The sequence below is a fragment of the Mus caroli genome, chromosome 18 (genome assembly GCF_900094665.2).
Source record: "Mus caroli chromosome 18, CAROLI_EIJ_v1.1, whole genome shotgun sequence".
NCBI lineage: Eukaryota > Metazoa > Chordata > Mammalia > Rodentia > Muridae > Mus > Mus caroli.
Window position 1 is genome coordinate 48,036,569 of NC_034587.1, and position 11,381 is coordinate 48,047,949.

General features: G+C 36.1%; 1 long non-coding RNA gene across 1 annotated transcript in view; it reads left to right on the forward strand.

Moving 5' to 3' along the window:
- Positions 1-8,193: 8,193 nt before the first annotated feature.
- LOC115029897 overlaps positions 8,194-11,381 on the forward strand; it is a 39,558-nt gene continuing 36,370 nt past the window's right edge. The window contains exon 1 of the long non-coding RNA XR_003835473.1: positions 8,194-8,239. This is a non-coding gene — a long non-coding RNA (uncharacterized LOC115029897). The remainder of the gene's footprint in view (positions 8,240-11,381) is intronic.

Here is an 11,381-nt window from a genome sequence, read left to right on the forward strand (position 1 = left end):
TCTCTCTCTCTCTCTCTCTCTCTCTCTCTCTCTCTCTCTCTCTCTCTCTCTCTTCCTCTTTCTTCCCTTCTTCCTTCCTTCCTTTCTTTCATGGAAGAGGTTTTGAAAGAAGTCTGATAAAGAAAACCAGGGACTTGAGCATGCATATGGTTCCAACCCTGAGTGACATCCCTGTACATCCTGAGCTTTAATAGCATCTTCTATGTTACAACTAACTAGACTATGGATGGCATCATTGCTAAATGCTATCTACATGGTAGTTTTTCAGACAGTGTTATGTTAAGTGGCATGGAATGGAAACCCTTGAGCTGATAGAAATGGACTATACATGACATTCAGCTCAGACACATCTTCCATTTTACTTACTTCCTCAGCTCTCTTTCTTTTTAAAAAAAGATTTATTTATTATTATACATAGATACACTATAGTTGTCTTCAGATGCACCAGAAAAGGGTGTCAGATCTCATTACAGATGTTTGTGAGCCACCATGTGTTTGTTGGGGTTTGAACTCAGGATCTTTGGAAGAGCAGTCAGTGCTCTTAACCACTGAGCCATCTCTCCAGCCCCTCATTTTGGTAAAGATTGATTGATTGATTATATATAAGCACACTGTAGCTGTCTTTAGCCACTCCAGAAGAGAGTGTCAAATCTCATTATGGATGGTTGTGAGCCACCATGTGATTGCTGGGATTTGAACTCAGGAACTTCGGGAGCGCAGTCGGTACTCTTAACTGCTTAGCCATCACTCTTTTCTAGCTGATGTCTCTCATGTGGTCACAGCACAGGAGCAATGTCTATTCTCTTGTTTTACCCATTCTCCCCAACATCACAGAACTGCACTTGCTCCCTGTATACTTACTCCTTCCATACATTTTATTTCAGAGTTTATAAAAATTTCTAAATCATCCATCCTCCAAAATGGATGCCTTAATGCCTTAATAATTTTCTACATATCTGAATGTGCCATCTGCTAGCATTTTTATTAGGTCCTAATTATGTAATGTGTATAAAATCTCTTTAGCAGTAGTAAAACAACAAATAAACAAAAACCATTGTCATTAATCTGTGATACATGTCAAATTACTCATGTTATTTGCTAATCTGGAAAATTCATTTGTGCTTACTAAGGTAAATGCTAGTGAAATTTTATCATCTTATTTATGAAGTGATAGTTTAACTGAAATACTTTTCTAGTTGTCATTATTACTAAGTTGCCATAATTATTTTCTTCAGACACTGACAGATCATATGTAAAAGTCTAATTTTTAACTTATTACACTTTGTGAATTAATAAGTCCAAAAATGACTATGATAGATACCTGAGAAAAAATCCAATAATAAAACAAATTGTAACTGGTTTAACAAGAGTGTCTTAGTTTTAATTGCTTATGACAATATACAATATTAACATAAGCAAAACCATTTAGCATAGAGCTTACAAAATAACTAAACCCTAATGTTAGAAGGCATCTATGCATCTTCTCAAATTGTTTGTTCAAATAAGATTTGAAACCATAGATTGGTTGTTTAGATGAAACAGTCTATGCTTGTGTTACAAGCATTATTTGTAAGAGACACATATAAATCTTACATGATATAAAATGTTAGTTTGTTTTTTCATAGTTGCTTACCAATGAGAATAAATATTTCAGTGACATACTTTTTTTTAAATGAGTGGAAACTATGCCAAAATAGGTCATAATGTAGCCTCACACTATGGTCATTTAATAGGATTATTTCCTCCTAACTTAAATCGCCATTCATGAAAAAGAGACAGTATTTTCAACTTCGGTTTATGTTGCCTTTAAAAAATGTCAATGCTCTGTCTCAGGATGACTCTGTTTTGCCTAATACCTAAAATATACAAACCGAAGTTCTTTTTTGTGGGTAGATGAGGCTGGCCTCCAGCTGCTGTTCTCCAGCCTCTGCCTCCTGAGTGCTAAGGTAACAGGCATGTGCAACCCAAGGGGGTCTATAGTTTTAGCTCAGTGCTTTTTGTGATGTCTCAGTAAGTTATCTGGTCAACCCCCTTTCACATTCTAGCTTCAGTGGCCTCTTCATTTTCCTCTTCCATGTGTCCAAATCGCCTTAATTCTTGCTGACTTTTGCTTTGTAAATTCATGATGTAAGTAAATCCCAAGGATAATTTCTCCTTTCATCTTTTCCCTATAGACCATTCCTTTTGTCACCTGCCTGGTCACTGATCTCTTGTCCATGTGGTTGCTCTATTCTTTCAATCCCTGAAAGTGAAATTTTTTTCTTTCACCATTTAATTATAATACTGAAATGTTTACAGGATAGGATTGGCTACTCTTTAAGATCCTTTACTCAGTTTGCCAGTTCTAACAAGCCTTTTCAGGCCAACATTTTGTTTGTTTGAGAATTTCACATATGCATATAATGTGCTTTGACAGAGTCCACCCACTGTTCTCTCATTTTGTATTTCTTCACTATCTAAAGTTCTATGTGTGTGTGTAGGGGGGTGGGTGGGTGGGTGGAAGGAATACCTCATCAAATGACGCAAGTATGTGTATGAGTGAAGGTTATCTACTGTATCATGGGCACCATCTCAGGAGCCACATCCTTGAAAATATTTGATTCTCCATGTCCCAGAAGTCATCAGTTTTCAATAGCTCCTAAGGTCAGGTTTGTCTTCCTGTCCACGTTGGTCTTCCATGACAGCATTGTTTGGTTTGATTTATGCATGTCTGGTCTTGCTGTCATTCCTTCTGTGAGTCAACAAGTGCGTCTTCCCTGTTATATTCAGAAAACATTGTTTGCTGCATTCAACCACAACCTCTTGTTCTTATAATGTTTGAACCAAGTCTTCCATACTGATCCCTGAGCTTTGGGGAGAGGGGTTCTATCTAGATGTCCCATTTAGTGCTGGATGCTCTGTAGTGTGTTCTATTCTTCATATTGACCACTTGTGGATTAAGTAATCACAAAATTCTGCAGAAGGAAGCTTCTGTGATGATTGCTGGGAGATGCATTTATATATGGGAATAATGATGAGTCCTCAGGCGTTGGTTTAATACTATGTTCTCTTAGCAGAGGCTTTCACTAAGGTCTGTATCTACCTAGTCACAGGTTCTAGGCTCTGCTTTCAGTGCAAAGTATAAGTTCTATCTTGTGTAGATGTCCTTAAATATAATCCAAGTGTAGCTGTTTATTCCCAGAACATTCTTGTCCCTGTTCGACCAGTAGACATATCTTGCTAGGTCAGACATGATTGCAGCTTTGAAGGCTTCACCCATTAACAAGATTGGTAATGATTTTTCTCCTCTGGCAATGTACAAACCATCTTTCAGAACTGTAAAAGCCAACCAATAAGATTGAAGATTCCTGGACAGAAATAACTTGATTTCTCCATGTTCTATGACTCAAGTATGTGGTATTTCCATCGAAGTTTAATCAAGCTCTGGAAAGTAAGCAATAGCAATAGCAATAATATATAATATTTGAAGGAATCTGGGGACCCAATGACTAACAATTCCAAAAAAGATAAGTGTTTCTTGGCATCGAGCCTTATATTTGATGGTGTATGATGTTTCAGATTGACATTATCCTCTTGTGGTAAGAGAACTTAATTTATACTCTTGTTATGTATGTACATTTATATATTTTTACAAGCTCTACATTGATAGGTTTCATATGACTTTGCCAAAGGACTTTAATGTTAGTTATCCCTCTCATACACATTGTGGATGTTCCTTAAAACGTCTAGAAATAGATCTGGCTTGTGACCCAGCTATATATCTCTTGGGCATATACTCAAACTATTCTACCTGCTACTGTAGGGATACATGCACATCCAAGGTCATAGCTCCTCTATTAACAATAGTGAGGAACTGCAACAGCCTAGATTCCCATCAAATAGTGACTAGATAATGAAAATGTGGTACATTTATTAAATACTATCCAACTGTTTAAACAAAACTAAATTATGAAATATTTGGGCAAGTGGATGGAACTAGAAATAGTCATTAGTGAATGAGGTAACCCAGGTTCAGAAAGACAAATGTCAACTGTTGCACATTCTCCCTCATATGTTGATGAAGCTTTGTGTCTTTAAATATGTGTATCTAAATTAGAGTACCTATAGAAGTCAGGAAACCAGTAACAGATCATGGATAGAAGAGGCTCTCAAGAAAAGGCATATGGGACCCAGGTAATATAAAAATGGGATTGAAAATACTGGAACAAAAAGAAACTAACTACAGTGAGTGATGCTGATATTGTTCCATTGGGTAGCTTGTTTACTCTCTTCTTTTTCTGTCTTACTCATTTCCATTGTGACATCCTCTACTGCTATGGAACCCCAGCATAAAATGATGCTCTTTTTCTGTAGATCCTACTGTGTGTAATGTCAGTATTGATTTGATTATTTTACTCAAAAACAATAAAGCATGCCTATGAAAATGGATATGTAACAGGTAAAAATTCATGAAAAAGTAAATATAAAAGAGTTTATGGGAAGGGGCCTGGAAAGTTTGCTGAGCATTTAACACTGCTGGCTCTCCACACTGCTGGTGGACACAGGTTTGATTCTCAGTACCCACATGCAGATCACAGACATCTGTTACTTTAGTTCCAAGGGATCCAGTATTCTCTTCTGGCCTTCAATTGTAACAGCCACACATGGCACACAAACACACACGCAGGCAAAGCATTCATACTCATTAAATGACGAGTAAACAAATGATTAACAATAAATAACTGTCTATGAAAAATACTGTTTAATTTTGTTAGAAATATATTTCTTGGTCTGGCAAGATGGTATACTAGCTTCTTTTTCTGTTGCTGTAATAAATACACTGACAAAATCAAGGTAGGAGATCAATGTTTATGCTAGCTCACAATTCTAGTTTAGATTCCATCAGAGTTGAGTTGTCATGCTGGCAGGAGCTTGGGATAGCTCATCATGTTACATCTATAATCTGAACAGGGATCTATAAATTTATTTATGCATGTATGTATGTTCTTGGTCAGTTTACTTTCTACATTTAGAAAACATTATTTTTTGGTCCTTTTATAAGTGTAAATAATGTATTTGTATGATGCATTTCCTGCTCTTAGAATTGCACTAGCCACAGTGGGTAGGTCTTTCCACCTCAATTAGCAAACTCAAGATAATACCCAACATATATGTCACAGGGTAATCAGTTGCACACAGTTTCTCCCTTATTTCCACAGATTATTCTAAATTACATCAAACCAACAAAACAAACCATCACATCAGGTAAAGATGTTTCCTGCAAGCCTGAGGACTTGAATTAGATGTCCCAAGGATCCACAGCATTGAAAGAAAAAACAAAAACAAAAACAGATTCCCTCCAATTATCTTCTGACTATTATACAATGACCTACACATGTGATATGTTTGTAGATACAAATGCTCGAATATACATGAATACAGGGTTGGGGGAGAGAATTCTCTAACTATACAGAAAGAAGTTACATTATTTATTTAAAATGAAATATTAGGGCTAAAATATTTTTAAAAATATGTGAGGTCAGGCTAATAGTAGCTAGCTCCAATTAGCTTGTCTTTGCATAATGTGTATCTGCTCTGAAGTACATAAGATATAGCTGTTGATTTAAAAGATAAATAAGAACTACAGAGATAACTCAGCAGTTACAAATGCAAACTGATATTGTAGAGAACTCACAATCCTCTCAATCCACAACCCATGTAGATTGACTTACACCTGTCTCTAATTCCTACTCTAAGGGACTGACAGCTTCTTCAGGTCCATAGGTTCCAACATGCAAACCTACATACACTCAAGCACATATGCACACGCACTCGCATGCATACACACACACACACACACACACACTTGAATGCACACACACACACACACACACACACACAAGCACACATGCACATGCACAGATAAGTACTAAAATAAAACTTTTTATGGTTTTCAGACATATTTAAAAACTAATCCCTGAAATTATATGCACACAAGTAACACTAGATGGACTGGATGACTTGTATTTATTATATATTTAGTCATAAACACATCATAACTAATGTACCAGCGGCTAAGAATGTGAGAGGAAGCAAGGTAGTTATAGAGGGGCAGTTGAGGGAGAAAGAGACAGGGGGAAAATGCTGTAATAATGTTTTTATTTAAAATACATTTTAAAATTAAAAACATTAGTAACAGTTGTTCTAAACACCTTGTAGTAAAATGATGATTCTGAAATCAATGTGTATGAATTGACCATACTGTTACCACTGATATTTATATTAAAAAACATTCTTTATCCTTTTCAATGTTTTGCAGCTTTTTAGAATCTACTTGACTGAACTAACGTAGATTTCCAGGGGATGAGTTTAGCTGATAAGGGAGATTTTTGAGAGACAGCCTGTTACATAAATGATGCTTTCAGTTAGGCTTATATTTATCCATTTTCATTGCATGCATCTCAGACCTGGCTCATCCTCAGCTCCATCTAAATCTCTCTGGTAATGAGATGGGACACCCTCAGTGTCAGATTCAAGCATAAAATAACATATGCAAATACAATTTAAAACTGGAATCGTACCAATGGTATTCTTAAACCATGTTGAACATATCCACTTACTGGAATAAAGGCATACAAAGCTATACATGTTTTCTCCTCTCTGAGGGGAAAAAATGTGTTGCTTTTGCAGTTATAATCAGCAGTTTTATCATGTTCATTTTGTAAACCTCGTGAAGCCTTATGCTTTTTTTCTTATACAGTCCAACTCATGTTCTCCAGGGCATTGAATTCAGGACCTTCTTTCTATTATTATTTTCAGTAAATCACCTTGATTAGGTTCCACTAACTACTTGGATGTATGTATTTGTGACTGACATTGCAGAATGCATAATCAGGGATTATGTATCTGTAAAGAGATTTATCGGTTGCCATTTCCTGCTCTCATGACTTTTTATTTGCTTTATTTTATGTATTGTTCCGTACAACATTTGGGGAGACCATTTTGAAAGTTTTGTGTGTGTGTCTCTTAGACTTCTTGCATGAAAGATTTCCTATTAATAGTTTAAAGGTGTGACATTTACCTAGCTCAAAGTTATAAAGGTTAGTTCTCTTGCATTTCCTCGTCCATGCAATAAGGGAAGTTTTTTTTGGATTTCTGGTAAGCCAAGGTAGACACAAATAGTGGCTGATGGCTTGATACACAGTAATCCTTTAAAGGAAAAGGATATGGGATTAGATTTTGTAATACTACCTACAGGTATTTGGGAGCTTTTCGAAAATGAGTTGGGTCCCCTTGATGCAGTGGAGCTTAGGTGAGCAAATAGAAGCTTGTGTGTTTTTCCTTATCTGCTGTCACAATTCAAACAGAGAAACCAAGTAATATCAAAATACTTTCTCTTAAGAGAACACAAGGTCCTTGATTCCTTTCTGTTCTCCACAAAAGAATCATCCTCATACAGAAGCAAATATATATAAAGGATATATATGTATATATGTATATGTATATGTATATGAATATGTATATGTATATATATATGTGTGTGTGTGTGTGTGTGTGTGTGTGTGTGTGTGTGATATATATTGAAGGAAGTGGGAAATGATATGGCCACTGCTTGACTCTGAGCAGAACATGCTATAGAGTGAAATTCCTCAGCAATGTTGGATCTTAGAAATGTGTGACTGGGTTTCTGAGTATAGGAAAACCAGCACCATTAGTTTTTTGTAAGATGTAGGATTTGGATAATAATATTCTGCTAATTGGATCAAAGAGAACACAATTTTATTTTCCATATAAAAAGTTTGGTGAAACAGAAAAATCTGAAAATGCTGCACATTTCATAACAGACATCAGAGAATGAACACTCAGAACCACTTTGTTACCATTTCACATCACTTCTGGTTTTCCTTATACACCAATATGATTCTCGCTCTTGCCTAAACAGTTGATTCACTTAGTAGCTCTATTTAAATCACATTATATTTAAAGTGGACCTGGATATCAGTATGTCTAAATATTATCAGGTGATACTAGTATATGAACAGCTTATTCTCACTACATGCAGATTAGTAAACATGACATGATTTCATCCTAACTGCAATAACGTAAGATCAGCATCACAAAGCCTGCTACCACTTTATTTCATTTTATTTACAAGATACAAAAGTGACTTAGGAATCTGTTTTCAAAAGTGTTAACTAAATCCTTGTTTTTGTTAAGGCAGAATCTCTGAGTTCGAAAGTAAAGACTATACAACTTCCAGGTATGTCATTGACACTCTTATTTCTTGTTCACTTTTGGTCCTCAAAATAAGAATGTAAAATATATTATTAAATGGTTACCAAAAGCAAAGAGTGAACTGTGTGCACTTCAGAAATATTGTCTAGGTATCAACAATATGCTCCAACATTTGTAATTCAAATTAATTTCCTTCTAATTGCATGAGAAATACCTATAAGGGCTTGATTTGGTTTGGTTTTGTGTTGGGTTGGGTTGTTTTGAAACAAGATACTCTTCTGTATCCCTGACTAACCTGGAACTAGTGAGGTAGACCAGGCTAGCCAGGAACTTGCAATCCTCTTCCTACCTCTGCCTCAAAGTTGGGAATTACAGGTATATACCACCATACCTGTCATCATTAATTTACATTTGCTTTATTCACATTTGCTAATGCTATAGTTAAAATATAAAATATAATATCTTGACATTGTCAGAAATATGACATTTTGCAAAACCTCCTGAGATGAAATTGTCCTTCAGCAGGGCTGGCTATTTGTAATAAAGTTATATATCTTGATATGTTTTATATGTTTTTAAAAATATTATGTCTTTATGTTTTTTCATTTTTGTTCTAAGGCAGAGAAAATTATTTTTTTATGTAGAAAAATATCACATACTTCTTGACATTTTCTAAATGATATATATATATATATATTTTTTTTTTTTACTAATTATGGTCTTTTGTGATTGCTTGTTTTTTCCCCACTACTTTTAACAAACTTCAAACTTTTCTTTATTCTTTTATTTTAATGTTCTGGCTAAGGGAGTCAAGGTCATATTTTGATGATTCTGAGAAAGAAACTATTAAGAACAGATGATCATTTAAAAGATCCAAATTATATTCTAAACACTACAGGTAGCTGCACTGTGAACAATGCTCTCCTCTGACACTGTGATAATTGTTTTACTGACATGATTTTCCAGCACTGGTGATGGACTTCCAGCTTATTCAAGATAAGAAACTACCATTGTACTACTTCCTTAGCAGTGAGATATTTCCAGATAGCAAATGGGTAGAGACTGGAATGGGATAATGTGAATTGAGAGAGAAGCCTAGCACACCATAATTTAAAACATGTTTTCTGAAAGATACCAGTGTCACACTGATTACTTAACTGCATATCAGAAAGTGTCACCTTTAAACAAAGCTCTTTAGATACATTTTATATTTTTCTTTCACCGTGCTTCTTTAGCAACTATGGAGAAAAGTTCAGAGAAACGTGCTCTAATTAAAATGGACATAAAATGCAGCCAAATGCTGCAACAAAAGGGTCCAGCAAAAGTATAAAGGGGAAGAAGATGTTATTTTTCCATTCATGATATGGTGAGGACAATCACATTGTATCCTTTTGTGTTTGGAGATTCTGGGATCTTTGCTTTAACTACAGAGAATGCTTAGACTATAATGCGGTTTCAGATTTTACATTTAATGCTTGCAGGGATTGTCGTCCTCATGCTTTCTGATGTGACAATGTTCAGAGAGTCTTGTTTCACACTTTCACTGGTTTTGGGAGATCTACATGTTTGCCTTAGGAGACACAGTCTTCCTACTGTCCCTGTGGGGTGTGTGCTGATAACTGTGTGCATCTGAGACTCCGGACTTCAGGAGTCTGGCCAGGATGTGACTGTTAAAGTCCCAGCACTTCCACTGAGTGCCACACAGAGCACTAAGTTGGCTCAAGCGATACCAGAAGCAGATGTGCTATAATGTTCCGTGCTTATTGTTCTTTAAACCACAACACCAAATAATAAGCCAACTATAAGGGATCTTATTAATTTAATTTTCAAAAAATACACCTGATTGCGAAACAGGTATTTTAGAATCCCCGAGGCTGTCAGTACAGAGAGGAGGTCTGTGACTTGAAAAGGGGGTAAAGAAAGGGCAATTTTCCTGCAAAATCAGCATATGTTGAGTATTTCATATGTTACTCTACTGTTTATAATGCCTTTTTTCAGGCAATTTTTTGAACGGTCTGAGGGAGACTTTATATGTAGTTAAGTCATAGGGTGAGATCATTTCAGTAAGGAAGAAGGATTAGAACCAACTCTACTGAGATAAAGGCAAGAGGAGTGTCAGCTTCCAGGCAAAGTGATGGAGAGGACACCTGTGGAAGTCAGTGCTTAGGCCATTTTTGTACCCTAACTGATTATTAGCCTTTAAGTTGCTAAGTTACAAAGAAACTGAAAATGAACACTGCTTCTTGATTATTTCATTTAAAAAAGGGGGCCCCAAATGTGAGAAAGAACATACATACCTGAAGAACAGAAGTTCACAGTTGAAACAGTTCCCAAAGAAAGTACATACGAAAGGATGAAAGGATGAATCTGCGAGATGTACAAGTCCCTGTGGTCTGTAAAAACTAAAATCCTGTTAATCACTCTGATGTTGCCTCTCATTCATTCCATTTGCTACTTTCTAATGACATGGACTATTTAAGGTAGCTTTCCCTACTTTCTCCAGCAACTAAAGGACAGAGTCAGAATTTAACTTTAATCCTTATCTTATCTAACACCCATGTCTTTTTCTCTGAACTTCAGTTTTACATAAAATATTCCAGACTAGAGTAGGTTGCCGGTCCATATAAGAGTGATTGTCACAGTGGGTTCTAGAGTCTTATCTCAAAGCTGTCAGCTACTTCAATAGAGATACTCCTGTTATGCACATAATCTACCCCACTCAAGACCATCTCATGGACAGATACAACTTTAGAACAGGAAGAACTGTTCTAAACTATTTAAACTGCCAATCTGTTTGTACATTTTCTTGTTTGTAGAAAACATTTATTAAGAATATGAAAAGTTGTATCCATTCTTCTGTTGAGGGGCATCTGGGTTCTTTCCAGCTACAGGCTATTATAAATAAGGCTGCTATGAACATAGTGGACCATGTGTCCTTCTTACCAGTTGGAACATTTTCTGGATATNTGCCCAGGAGAGGTATTGCTGGATCTTCTGGTAGTACTATGTCCAATTTTCTGAGGAACCACCAGACTGATTTCCAGAGTGGTTGTACAAGNTTGCAATCCCACCAATAATGGAGCAGTGTTCCTCTTTCTCCACATCCTCACCAGCATCTGCTGTCACCTGAATTTTTGATCTTAGCCATTCTGACTGGTGTGAGGTGG